The following is a 15,394-nucleotide window of genomic DNA, read 5'->3' as shown; positions in this document are numbered from 1 at the left end:
GGTAGGTGTCCTATCACCAAGTCACACCTTATTTACACATGGAGAGTCCAGCTCCCTCAGAGCCAGCTCTCAGAATATCCAAAACTCTTCTTTTTATCTGTTAACCAGGGCTCCCTGATTGGATCAGATTAACAGCTCAATCAGGGAACTCATACTCTATGCGGTCCACCTGGCTCACCTTGTTACAATCACTACATCCCCTTTAAGGACATGAAGAATCACTCATTAATTTTCCTATCGAACTTGTTGAGTACAGATTCCATTGGTAACACGTAATGGCCTGCTCAGCTAGAACTCATCACTTGAGCGATTTATAAAGCAGACTCCCTGTGATAACACTTCTGGGTAGAAGACAAAATAAACAAACTCCTGGCTCTCATGGCATAATGTCATTGTTAGGCAGCAGTGCTAACTACTGAGCCGTCGTGCCGCCCCATTGAATTGAATTGAATAAAAAAAAGTAGACCCCTTGCTTCTCCAACTTCATTTGGATTTAGTTCCTTCCTTCTCTCCCCATCTCCCCCTCACTTTTGGTGGATTTCATTGGCCATAGTGGGGCTTTGCTTGTTAACATTTAACTATCTACCTGGGTAATTACTTGTGGGGTTAGTAGCTTATATAAAAAAAAGTGATGTTGTGGTGGGAAAATTTCTCAGTTGTGTGAGGGAGCATAGAGAATAAAAAAAAAGCAGACCCCTTCCACCTTCAACTCCATTTTGATTTCGGTCCCTTGTCTTTCTCCTTTCCCAATGCCCCCTCACATTTGATGGTTTGTATTTCCCTTAACAGATTCTGCATGTAGATATCTAATTGTTAATATGCATATTTTTCTACTGATGGTAGTTAGTGTTTTGAAAGGGAAACAATAAAAAGAGTCAGGTTGATTTTGGTAAGGGAAAGTCATTCAGTTGTCTGTGATAACACTTTTGGGCATATATATTTTAAAAAAGCCTCTGCTTAACTTCAAACAGAAATTGCTCTCTGACAGTATGCCACTAACTCACTATTGCAATAGCTATGCTAGACCAAGTTGTACACATAACTTACCAAAATGGGACTTGAAACACTATTTTCTGACCCAAAGTACAGGACATTGGTGAAGACTCATCTGGAATACTGTGTCTAGTTCTGGTCATTCTGTTATAGAAAGGATATTATTAAGTTGCGGAGCATTCAGAAAAGATTTACCAGAATGTTGCCAGGAATGGAGAGTTTGAGTTATAAAGAGAGGCTGATTAGGCTGGGACTATTTCCCCTGAAGCTTAGGAGGTTGAGGGGTGAATTTTTTGAGGTTTACAAAATCATAAGGGGGATAGATAAGGTGAATAGCAGGTGTTTTTAATTCCCTGGGTTAATGGGTTTCATGATGGGGCTGTATTTTTAAGGTGAGAGGAGAAAGTTTATAACAAAAGACATAGGGGACAATTTTTTTTACATAGAGAGTGTTTGTGTGTGGAATGATGTTCCAGAGGAACAGGTGCAGGTGCAGTTACAAAGTTTAAAGTACATTTGGATAAGTACATGAAGAAGAAAATTTTGGAGGGATATGGGGCAAGTACAGACAGATGGGACTAGTTTAGTTTGGGAGTGTGGTCGCCATAGACTGGTTGGACCGAAGAGTCTGTTTCTATGCTGTATGACTCTACGACTCCATAAACCGCCAATTACCACCCCACAGTCTACTCTCAATAATCAGTAAAGTGATGGTAGGTGTCACTAACAGTGCTATCGATCAGCACCTGCTCAGAAATAACCTGCTCAGTGACACCCAGTTTGGGTTCCACAAGGGACACTCAGCTCCTGACCTCATTACAGCCTTGGTTCCAGCATTGGCAAAAGAGCTGAGTTCCAAAGGTGAGATGACAGTGACAGCCCTTGGCATCAAGGCATTTGAATGAAAGTGGCATCAAGGAGCCATAGCAAAACTGGAGTGGGAATCAATGGGTTGGGTGGGAGGACGGGGAACTTTCTGTTGGTTGGAGTCATATCTGGTGCATAAGAAGATGGTTGTGATTGTTGGAGGTCAGACATCGCAGCTCTAGAATGTTTCTGCAGGAGTTCCTCAGGTTAGTGTCCTAGGCACAACCATCTTCAGCTGCTTCATCAATGACCTTCTCTCCATCATAAGGTCTGAAGTGGGGATGCTCTCTGATAATTTCAAAATGTTCAGCACCATTTGTGACTCCTCAGACACTGAAGCAGTCCATACACTGCAGCAAGACCTGGAAAATATCCAGGCTTGGACTGAAAAGTAGCATGTAACATTCACACCATACAAATGCCAGACATTAACCATTTCCAATCAGAGACAATTTAACTATCAATAGCATGAACATCACTGAATTCCCCACGATCAATATTCTCAATGTTATTATTGATCAAAAATCTGAACTGGACTTCCCATAAGTACTGTTAAACACTGTGGCTGTAAGAGCAGGGTTAAAGGCTAAGAATATTGCTCTGAGTAGTTCACTTCCTGGCTCTCCAGAGCCCATCCATCATCTACAAGGGATAGGTTAAGACTGTGGGGGAATGCTCCCCACCCGCTTGGATATGTACAGTTCAATCAACATTGAAGTAGCTTGACACAATACAGGACTAAGCAGGGCTACATCCACAAACGTCCACTCCTGCCACCACCGGCACTCAAAAGCGGTGGTGTGTACTAGCTGCAAGATACACTGCAGAAATTCACCAAAGATCCTATATGACTTCTTCCAAACCCGAATCCACCACCATTCAGATGGACAAGAGCAGCAAATACATGGGAAGTACATCATCTGCAAGTTCTCCTTCAAGCCACTCACCATCGTGACTTGGAAATTTATAGCCATTCATTCAGTGTCACTGAATCAAAATTCCAAAACTCCCTCCCCAATGGTATCTCCACCAAATGGACAGCTGCCGTTCGGGCAAACGGATCATCATCTTCTTGTCAACAGCAACTAGAGATGAGAAATAAATGAGGACCAATCAGTGACATGAACCCATATCTTTAAAAAAAAACTGATATTTAATTTACAACAGCATGTACCGACATAGAAGAGGCAAGGCTCCACAGCAGTCTTTGTATGGCTTTTGATGAAAGATATGGCGAGTTCTCAGAACAAGAGAATGTCTCTTAAGAGGCCTTTCACACTCATTGTAACATCTATGATTAAGTTTTGAGCTTTCCAGTTACAGTTGGGAATATATTCAACAATATTCATATTCTTAAAATTAATTATTCGCCCACCAGAGGAAAGACTGGCCCATGGATATAAACCATAGATTGAATCCATGATTACAATCTTTTGTTTAAATACATCAAGAATAACTTAAAAGAAAATCTCCTGATTGTTTGCTGAAAATATGGGAATTCGGCTTTGAAAGAACATTATAAATGGCCTATTCTCTTTTCTTCATTGAAGACTATTATATTTTTAGTGCCAATTTCTGAGTGGAAACGCAAATTAACAGCAAATTACTGGCACTTTGGCTTGATGGACTTTTGCCACCTTCCAGTTGGGTTCAAGCTTCCCAAAATCATTCCAAGTGGATTTTTTCCAGCTGATGGATAAGGGAGCCTTGCAGCCTGTCCATCAACTGGATTCGGGTCCAGGGGTGAAGGGACAGTATGCTAAAGCACTCACTTACACCTGTTTAACAGCAAGGTGTAAATTCCTGGGGTCGATGAACATGCACAACAAAAACAGAACAAAGAAAATTTAATATTTATTTCACCGAACTCAATGAAGATCAATGATTGTCAGAAGGGAACAGTTTTATTTTAATTTCCATCAATCGGCACGTACTGAAAATAATCTCCACCGTTCTTCCCAAGCAATAATATTGAACAAAGCAAGGATAAAGATTGCACAAAGAAAATTATTATGTGTTTCTTGTCAAGTTTATTGCCCATTTTTTATTGTGTTATTGTACTGTTCTATGCAATGAAAATCAAAATATCCCAGCTGAATAGAAAAAAAGACATTATGCTGCATTTTTTGAAGATCTGAATAATATTTCATCTTTAGTACATGAGCAGCTCAGTGGTGAAACAAATTCCCTGCCCATTATAGGAGCAGTCACTGAAATCCAGGGGTTAAATGGAGTTAAAATTAGGTATGTTCTGTTACAGGATAGTTGACAGACAAGAGAGAATATAATCATTGACCTTTAATGTTAAATGACATTACTGGTGTTGAAGGGCCCACTATCAACATCCTAGGTTCACCATTAAGTAGACGCTGAACTGGTACGGTAAAGTCACCATTGTGCCAGAGGACCCAAGGACTGTTCTCTCATTAGAGAGGGATGGTTGCTGGTGGTTTAACCTAAGAGTCACCATTCCTCAGGTGAGAGGCAAGATTGAGAAGTTGAGACCGTCATGGCCAGTACAGGAAAATCTGTGCTGTTGGCATCACTCTGCAGTGCAAATCTGCAATACAACCAACTGAACTAATTGAGGGCCTACCCCACTGCTATATAAATACTGTGCCTACAAGATCTACAGCCAGAGTCTAGGAATTGTGCGGTGAGTAACTCACCATATGACTCCACAAATCCTGCCCACCCTCGACAAGATCAGGATTGTGACAGATTGTAGTGCACTTGCCTGCCTGGCTGAATGCAGCTCCCCAAGAAACTGAAAACCATCCAGGACACAACAATCCATTAGGACTTGCTTAAAGCTCTGTCCACCACAGACAACATTCACTTGTACAGCACAGATGCAGCAATGTGCATCATCTACAAGATGCACTGCAGTAACTCATCAAGGTTTGTTCAACAAATCTCTGAAACCCATGTCCTCTGCCATGAGGAGGGACAAGGCTGCAGATGCATGGTTACACCATCATGTGCAAGTTCCCTTCCAAGTTCCACATCATTCTGACTTGGAAGTACATCATCATCTCGCTATCACTTTGCCAAAGTTTGGAACTCCCTTTTTAATAATGCAGTTGATGTCCCCACATCCCAAGGGTGGCAGTACTTCAAGAGAAAGGCCATCTCTCTCCTCCATCGAACAATGGAGATAGGAAATGAATGTAGGCCTCGCCAGGATGCTCGTATCCCATGAGCAAATAAACAAAAAAAGTTGCTATTTTCTAAATCTAAGCAAGTTTTTGGCCAGTTAAGTACCATTCAGGAAATGGTGAGCTTGTTTGAAAGTTGGGTCTGTGTGTTGTTAATGCTTGGTTGTGTTTTCCAACATGACCTTGCAGAATGAGGCAATCCTTATCAATGGCAGTGGTTGTTGGAGACCTGATCTTGATTTAAGCAACAATGCAAATTTACAAAAGTTTAATGACGTCTGAACAAACCAATTAAGCCAAGCATGGGTTTTGAAAATGACTTTATATGAAATGTTGATATTTTTTCAAATGTCAAGACATTCTCTAGGCACAGACACCGTTCCTACTTTATAGATGTGATGAGGTCCATCATCAAACAGTACAAGAAGTTTTACACAAGGCAGCAGTTTTGATAATATGTCTAATTAATGCTTTGGGACTCTCTTATGTATGCACAGTGGGCATAAAACACACTAAAGGAACCTTAGCATCTGCAATATTGATTTATTTCTTATGAAAATATGTTGGATTACTATACTAGCCACCTGCTGTATGAATATATTCATGAAGATAGAAAGCAGAAGCCCCTCAGGATAAAACAGCAGCAGATGTGGAGGAATCTTCCAGAATTTCTTCCACTTCAATTTGAACACTAAACCCATCATCATTCTGGAAAAACCCAAACTGTGAATGATATTGATATGGTTAGTACCGTGATAAATACAAAAGTAATTTGACTGCCAAACTGAAAATTAAGCCCCAGTAACACTGTTCTGAAAAATAAATATTTGAATGGATTTTCTGGGCTCAGGTTTGAAAGTATTTGCTGCGGCACATTTGATAGAAACTGTTGGCCAGGACAAACTTTATGCACAGCAGCTGCAAAGCCTGGGAATAGGTGTGACAATGTGGGAGAAATGGCAGATTTTAACAGAGTGGAAATTCATCTCAGGAGGTCATTCAAAAATAGGTGGTGTCAGATCCGCCACGCGTTATATGCAGCACCTGATAACAAATGCATTTTTTTCTAGAATTTCAGTTGGCTTCGAGTATGCTAAAAGCAACTGAATGAATCAGACTAAAGCACCTGCAAGAATTTTGGATAACTCATCAAACAGCCTTCCTGACCAACGTTAATCCTTGAACAGAAACCGAACTGGACTAGCCATATCACTGGCAAAAAGAGAAGGTCAGCAATTTGGGATTTTAAAACAAGTAACTTCTCAAAATCTATCCAACGCCTACAAAGTCACAAGTCAAGAGTGTGATGGAACATCTCCACACTTATCAACAAGGGTACAGCTCCAACAACACTCAAGGAGCTTGACACCATTCAGAACAAAGCAGCCCACCTAACTGGCAGCACATGCACTCTTGCAACAATGCCAATGCTTAGCGGTAGCAGTGTGTACCATCTACATGATGCACTGCTGAAATTCAACAAGGCTACTTAAACAACAGCAGTCAAACCTGTGACCACTTCCATCTCAAAGAAAGAGAGCAGCAGATAAATGGAAACACCACCAATTGCAAGCCATATACAAATGAAGAATAAGACTAGGCAACTTGGGCCTTCAAGCCTGATCTGCCATTCAATAAGATCGTGGATGATCTGATTTTCACTTAAATTCTACATTCCGGTATATCCCAGATAACCTTTCATCCTCTTGATACCAAGAATCCGTCTAACTCTAACCTAAAAATAATGAAGTATTTTACATCTACTGCTTTTTGGGAAGTGAATTTCAAAGACTCACAACTCTCTGAGAGGGTTGCTCATCTCAGCTTTTATTTGGCACCCCACATTTTTAACCTGTGACCTCTAGCACTAATTTCACCCACAAGAGGAAAGATTATTTCAATATCTATCCAGTGAAGTGTTCTCAGACTCTTTTAGATTTCAATTAAGTCACATCTGACTGTTCTAAACTCCAAAGGACAGCTTTTCCTCTTGAGGCAATCTGTTCATTCAGCTATAAGCCACTGGCTTGGTGTTTGAATCTGACAGACCTATACAAACTCCTTTTATTCACATCAGTGTACATGTTCTACTGTAAGTTAGAACATCTTTCTTCAGTATGCTAGACCACTGATGTCACTGTTACATCATTGTGTACGTTCAGTACTATTCATTACCTTGCAAGTGTAATCTCAATTTCACTATAACATTATTACACCATTTTGTTAAACTTTTTTTTTGAATTATTCATATTATCAGCATTCTCCCCACGAAGCCTGAACTTCACAGGTCAAACCTTTATGGTGCCTTTACAGCTGTCCGTCATTGTCATCATTTGTCATCATTGATCAAAAGGGATAGTCTTCAATTGTTTCACTGACTGGATTATATTTCTCTGGCAGCAATTGATGTAACCTTCCTGTCATCATCCCACAGTTTGTGCCATTCAAACTCATTCATTCTTACGGCATCTAATAATATTAGATCTTTTCTGTTCCTCCTGAGAGTTCCTAAAAGAGACTGAGTGAGACAGGATCATGGATGATCAGTTCACATAAGTATTGTGTCTTCATTCCTTGATTCTACTTCAACAATGGTACTTGCGTTCTTAATATTCTGCCCATAAGCAACTTTGCTAGGGAGAACCCTTTGCTTAAGATTGTTGCTGCACAGTTCATTAGAGCTTGTCCCAATCACTATTTTTAGACCTTAATATTTTGACAGTTTTCATTACTCTCTCAGCCTTTCCATTAGCCTGCAGCTGAAGGGACAGTTAATAATAGATTGATTCCATTGTCTTCGGCAGGTTTCTTGATGCATTCTTTCGTGAACAATGGATCATTTTCCCAGACAATTTTACCTGGAGGGCCATGGGTTGAGAAGATATTTTTATTATTGTTTTGGTTGTTTTAGCATCCAGTAGCCACTTTGAATAGTAAAATCTGATCACCAGGTATGCATTTCCTCTGAAATCAAAGAGGTCTGAAATCAAAGAGGTCTAGTACCAAAGGCCTGTGTGGAAATTTAGATGGCAATAGAATTTCTGTTGATGTTCAGCTATATATTGTTCAAGTCTGGCACAGCAACATGAAAGCTTTAATTGCTTTGAAACTATGTGGCCACCAGACAGATTGTTGTCTACAAGCTCTGCAGTTCACTGTTTCTATGTAACCAAATTGGATTTGTTGAAGAGTTTCTGCCCCCAAGTGACGGGTAGGAAACAAGAAGATCAATCGATTTCACTGGATGTTTCCTCTGTGGTGAGATAGTAAGAGCTGATCTGTTAAGATCATTTCTCAACTTGCCTGCTTGGAAGAATGTTCTCATCTGAATTTTCTCATCTCCTCATCTTCATTTTGTGATTTCCTAATTCCTTGCAGGTTTTTCTCAGGGACTGCTAATAAAAATAAATCTCTTGCCTGATGGAGAATGCTTCCTGTTCTGAAACAAGCGCTAAATCTGGAGATATTGATCAATAACAATTTTGCATACTGCTTATGTTGTGATCTGAGTTGTCCTTTCTACCATGAGTTATGGGAATTCATCACAGAATTGTGTCCCCTTATCTTGCAGTAGGTCTGTTTCAAATACTTCCAGAAGATCATTTGTGTGTTTGCATTTCTGTTCAGTGAAGATGATCCTCAATTGTGAGAGATAGAAAGTGTTTCATTGACGTCTTACCTTGTAGCTAAGTGTAGTCACAGTCAGACCTTTAACTTGAATACCTGTACCAAATCGAGAATTGTTGAGCATTAAAGTGTGATTGTGTTCTCTTCTCCAAGTCCCATACTCCTCACTCTTAAAAGCTAGAACTTCAGCAAAAATCAATTAAAAATAGATTTAGTGATTTGCACATAGTTGGGAGAAAGTAAGCAAAAGATTGAAAGCTGAAAACTCTGACAACTTTAGGAATACTTATTATAATTTTAGACAGTGTTTGACAAGTTAATGTATTGATCAATACGTGTGCCAATGCTAATATTAATCATGTTTTATGAAATTTTGAATACAAGACAGTTGCTCGTGTTATAGTCAGTGGCTATATAATTACAATGGATTAAAAACTAATGACTCATCTTTTTAAGGTACTCAACAACAGACTCAAAGCAGCATGCATCTGGATTTAATTCCCAATGAACACTGGATTAACTGATCTCAGTGGAGACCAGATAAGGGCTACAATTGATCTCAGTGCATTTGGGTTAGGAAGATAAAAAGTGTGCAAGTTTCATGCATCCAATTGTTTATTGACAACCTTAGCCCCTAAAATATATTGCAATTTCTGAAACAAAAGCACTTCATTATCCCTCACTTGGTCATCCAGTTCCTTGCCATCAATAACCATCATGGGGAAATGCAGACTATTTTGTCTATCTTGGTGGTTTTCTATCAAAAGATTTAATACTGTATGAAATCATTCAGGTCTGCATTCTGCATCTCAGCTCTCCGAGGACCCATGACTTTGAATGTAAAGGGTGGATGTGTCTCTGAAGATGCTACGTCTGTTGTTCTCTCGACCCGACTGTACGGCCCTGTCTCCTGCATTGCTTGCAGAAAGCATCAATTTCTCACAACATAACCATCAAACTCATCAGGATGATTGTAAAACCAATCAGGTAGTATTTTAGCTTTGATAGCAATCAGAAAATTGTGACCAAAATACACTTCAAACTATGTTGGTTAGATTAAAGTTCAAATTTCTGTTAAAAGCTATTTGTATAAACATAAACATAAAATCTTACATGGAGTAACACCATGAGAAGGTAACGCTTCTTTCATTTCTCCAGGAAGTATTCTTTCATATATATAAGAATGATAATCTGTTGCAGTTTTAGTAATGTAATTAAAAAAGGAGTTATTACCAAAAAATATTTTTAATGTGTCCAGTCCTCCTCTCGCTATGAGTAACCTGATTTAAATTCAGTAAAAATGATTTCAAAAATCTGTATCAAGCCAGTTGATAATTTCATTGATATTGGATATCTAGTATTTTAGAAAGCTAAGTATTTTTGTTTTTAAATACATTTCCATGTTAGATACCAGAGCCCATGCAGCTAAGAAGATAAGCATAATAATGAAGTGGCCATTGTGAGCTTGCCGTAATTTGGATAAAGTGAATCTTGACCCAGAATATAAGATTGCTAACAACAGAAAAATTAGACATTTTGGACACAGAGCTTTAAATTTCCTCAGTCTTTTGCAGGTCCATTCCACTCAAATTGTGCTGACAATACCAATACAAGAAAAGTGGGATCTCTACCCTGAAGCTTTGGCCCTCCCAAAACCCATCCATGCCAGAGTTAAAGCAAAGTGCAACTTTGCCAGTCTGATTGGATATGCCAAGTATCTGATGCCAGGCTCCCAAATCACCTATTCCATTTAGAACTCAGCCTGCAACCAAAGAAATGTAGAGTTCAAAAAAAATTATAAAGATATAAATAAATCTACTCTGGCAAAAAGTGTTGCATTGGCATCAATACAAGAGAGGAAAGCATCAAAGACTACAAACTGCAGTTGTCTGCCTGAAGGCACACACGTTGGAATTGCCAGAGAAGGTCAGAAATATAGACCACCAATAAAGAATGTTGATCTGCTGCAACTATACGATGGATTGTCATTCATTTACCAGCTTGGTGGCAAATAAATGTCTGCCCAGAATTTCTAAATAAAACTATCCAAATGCTCAGCAAAGAAATGGCAAGTCTTAAAACTTGAATCTACTTGTTTTTTTTCATGCTGAGAAATAATTTTGACTTCATTATCAAGAGGTTGTGTATGTGTTGTGTGTGTGTGTGTGTGTGTGTGTGTGTGTGTGTGTGTCTGTGTATGTGCTGTGTGTGTGTGTCTCTGTGTATGTGTTGTGTGTGTGTGTGTGTGTGTCTGTGTATGTGTTGTGTGTGTGTGTGTGTATGTGTCGTGTGTGTGTGTGTGTGTGTTGTGTGTGTGTGTGTGTGTGTGTGTGTCTGTGTATGTGTTGTGTGTGTGTGTGTGTGTGTGTCGTGTGTGTATGTGTTGTGTGTGTGTGTGTGTGTGTGTTGTGTGTGTGTGTGTATGTGCGTGTGTGTGTGTGTGTGTGTCTCTGTGTATGCGGTGTGTGTCTGTGTATGTGTTGTGTGTGTGTGTGTGTGCGTGTGTGTGTTGTGTGTGTGTGCGTGTGTGCGTGTGTGCGTGTGCGTGTGTGCGTATGCGTGTGTGCGTGTGTGCGTGCGTGCGTGCGTGTGAAAGCTGAGCAGGAACAGGACAGTGTTGATTACCTTTGCTGCCTCTGTAAAAGCTGACATCTCAAAACCTCCTATTTGTGTGAGTTGCTAGAATTACATGTACTGAGTGGCACACTAGGCAGGAACCAGGAAAGAGTGGGGGCATGGTAATAGAAAATAAAGAATGAAAGATGTGTGTTTTAATTAGCTGTGAATCTAAGTCAATAAAACCTCCTGAAGATAACAGTGTTTTAATATGAGTAAGGAACAGAAATATACTGCAATCTGATCCATCTGGGATCAGCTGTTCTTTTCTAGCTATAGATACCGACTGAAATGCTTTAAAGGTCAAAGTCAATGTAATATAATGGATTTTCTGGCACATATTACATAATTCTGGCTCAAAAATGCAGAACAAAATGAAAGCACAGTCTATTCAAATAAAGCAATAGCACTTGTAATACAAACAAATGTTGTTCAGTAATAAACATGACCTATTCCTTATTAAACCTACTTCTCCACAGGGCTTTCATGAGAAAATGCATGTAATTGGACAGGATAAAGCAGTCTACTACAGGGGAACAAAGTTTGAAGGAATATTTTGACTTGTGGCACTCATCACTTGTATGGGAATTTTGCATTTTCTCAATCACTAGCTACTCAGTCTAATGCCCAATAAATTAAGATCTGCAAAAAGTAAACAATTGGCTCCAATGTTAGTACTTTCTCCTCAGGGGGTTATCTGAACAAACCTGAAGTTCTGCACTGTTTGGAGTCGGTACCTTCAGGATGAGATGGGAAACAAAGATCTTTTTGGCCTGTTCAGCTGAAGGCTGAAGAAATTCCAGTTCCACCTGAAGGCAACCAAAAGAGAACTCCTGGTAAACTGGCAAACAGTCACCACTGAACCAACATCATGAAGAAACAGATTAAATGGTCACACAACTCAGTTGTTCGTATATATACTTCAAAATTACTCATGAAAAATATTTGAATGTTCTTAGAATGCAATATGCTCTCACATTAGTCCAAGACGTTTTCTTTAGTGCTGAAGTAGCCACACACAACACTAGGCTTAACAGATTAACATAAACCCCAGGAAAGGAATGGTATGGTATGATACTGCTAACATTAGGATTTCTTGAACATTGCTGAAAAGGAAGACATGTTGCTGGATCTTCTTATTTTAAACTCATTCAGGCAAACACAAAAAGTGCCAAATTTCAAATTGATCACAACAATTATACTACTGGAAAAAAGCATGCTGACTGATTGGCAGGTCCATTCTGATTGGGCAAGGTGTTGTCAGGGAGTAGGCAATGGGGAAGTATAGGCTGCCCAAGCTCCTGAGGCAATTCAAAAAGCGATCTTGAACTTTTCCTGCTTTGTATACAACATCTCCCAGCGTCTAAATGTGTGTGACCTCTGAAGGAGCTGTGGCAGGAACTTAGCCTTAATGAACAAAATTGTGCAATTTCCTATTCCTGATTGGATCAAAGTAATGTGATGCCATAAATTAACAAAGATCTTGATATTAGGTATTGATATAAGCATAAATGAGCTTTCTTATGAGGTTGACTGCCTACCTTACCTTAGTTGTTAGTGTTGCTATTGTCATACTCAGGATTGTTCAGCAAGTGCTAACCAATCACAGAATAAGAGCTAAGAGCTGACATTTCTAACCACAAGCTGCTTGAGTATAGTTTGTATCCTGCTGTTACAAAAAAAACAGTGACATGCTATTTGATTCACCCAGTCAGTTCCTTGGAGATACAGTCTACTTTGGTACCTTCTCCCTTTTCAGAGATATTAGGAAAGCTGTTGTACTTGTAATACATTGCATTTAGGCTGATGACAAAGGTGATCTAATTTAAGGGAATGTAATATTTGATGAGGCGAGGATCTTAACTACTAATTATAGGAAGGTTGGTCCTACTCTACACTTTTATTTCAAAACCACCTTAATCAAAATATTAACCAACACATTGGAATAAGTTTTCGCTTTAATGCTGCAACAGCAAATTTGCAGCTCATTTTTCCAAATCGTTCCACAGTCATTGTTGGGAGTCTTGGTAAAAGATTGAAAGTGTTCACATGCAAATAGTTGGCATATATAAGAGTGATATTGGCATGGCTTCTTCCAAAGATAACTTAGGGCACCAGTTGATCCATTTTATCTCAGTTGATGGACTAGGACATAATTGGAGAATGTGAGCAATACTTGAAACATTGCAGCCTTTGATTCAGGTCTGAAGTAAGAGCTGCAGTTTGGCAGATAGTCAGAAAATACATATCCATGCAAGCCTGAAACACAGGAGGCCCTTTTGATTGTTCAAGGTACTCTTTCCGATGCAACAGCAAAAAGGAGAGTTGCTGTTTGACCCCCTCCCCCATAGTCCCATGCGAATGATAGGTCTCTCATTGGTGTTTACAATTTTCATCACTGGCACTGCTATTGCAAGAGAAACACTGTCGGACATATGCAGACACATACAGGTTAACAAAATAATGAAGCCCAGAGGCTTCATGCAAAGCAAACCACAAAGTGCACACTGTAACCATGTACATTAACAATATTCTTTGAACATAAACTATCTTGCAGCACAAAATATATCCTCTACTCATTTCAGAATTTGACTGTTGGATTGGGAAACCAGGCCTAACAACACCAAAAGGTAATGATTCCAGAACACTGCTGACCTTTCAATAAGTCAGAGAACAAACCTCTTCATGTTTGTAATGAAGCAGCAACCAGAAAATTAGTGCCAAAGGAATGCCAACTATCTCTCTCCCGTGATAGTCAACCTTTGCTGTGGAGTTAGGCTTGCAGTATCAAGACCTTTGTTAATTTAGGGTGTCACATTAATCTGATGGCCAAGGAATCAAAAATCAGTAAAACCACAAGTTCATTCATTAGGGCTAAGTTTCTGCCACTGTTTATTCAGTTACTACATTCCTCTCCTTGCTGATTTACTAATGTGCCATACTTCATATCCCAATGTAATCCACAACTTGTCTAAAATTCATCACCTGCAGCTCTGACCTTACCTCTCACTGAGTTTTCCCTGATGACATCTGTTGGGTCTCTCTTCTCCAATGCATGTAATTGAAAATCATTAGTCTAATGTTTAAACCTCTGTGTGTTTTCAGCTGTTTCTACCTCTCATTTATCTCCAGTACATTATCTCTTCCTACACCTTTATATTCATTATCTTCGGCCTCATTTGCATACCCTATCCCTTCAGTGGTATGGCCTGCAGCTGCCTGACCCCTAATCTCTGATACCTCCTCACTAAAACAACTCTGACTTTTGACTTCGCTATTCCTCTTTAAAAATCTGTTCAAGATCTATCATTGTGACCAAGCTTTCAATCAAGTCTCAATTTCTCGTTCTACGAATTATATAACTGCCCTATCTATATCCATTGTGGAACATGGCCTTGGGAGCTCTATGCATTAACAGTACTAAATGAAGATTAATTGTTGCTGCTGCCACGTTTGGATCACAGGAGAGCAATTGGAACAACTGAGGAACTTTTTAGAACATTATACAGCACTAAAGGAGCCCTTGGTCTGAATCATGTAATACTGCACAAGGTTATTATTGATGACCTTGCCAAGACCTTAAATAAAAATCAGCCTTTACTGTCATCTTTTGCTAATGTTTGTTCATTGAATTATTGCAGCAGTTGGAATCCTCAGAGAAGTGTTAAACAACAGTAATAATCTGTTAAATTTATCTCAGTGGGAGCATTCTTGTCTGAGTGTAGAAATTGTGAGCTCAATCCTGTCTCTGCGACATTGCAAACAATTTAGCTTGGCACTGTAGTGGAAGAAAGACTTGCATTTATGGAACTATTTTCGTAATCGCAAGGTGTCTCAAAATGATTTGCAACCAAAGAAGTATATTTGAAATGCGAGCTAGAATATGCAGCAAGTGATTTGTATACTGCAGCATCCTGCAACAGTTAGAGAAATACTGACCAGATAATTGTCTTGGGCATGACTGAACTGGTGGCCGGTATTTTGCAGCGTCTGATATTTAATTCAATTGAGTTCAATGGAACTGAAAATTGGATGCATGTAACAACCAATCCGATTGTGCCTGTAGAGGCTATCATACAATACAGATTTCAAGTCCAGTTTGTTTCAAAGATACTAGTTGAGGGATACATCTT

This window comes from Stegostoma tigrinum, chromosome 2, assembly GCF_030684315.1.
Source record: "Stegostoma tigrinum isolate sSteTig4 chromosome 2, sSteTig4.hap1, whole genome shotgun sequence".
In the NCBI taxonomy this organism is placed as follows: Eukaryota; Metazoa; Chordata; class Chondrichthyes; order Orectolobiformes; family Stegostomatidae; genus Stegostoma; species Stegostoma tigrinum.
This window is presented reverse-complemented; position numbering follows the sequence as displayed.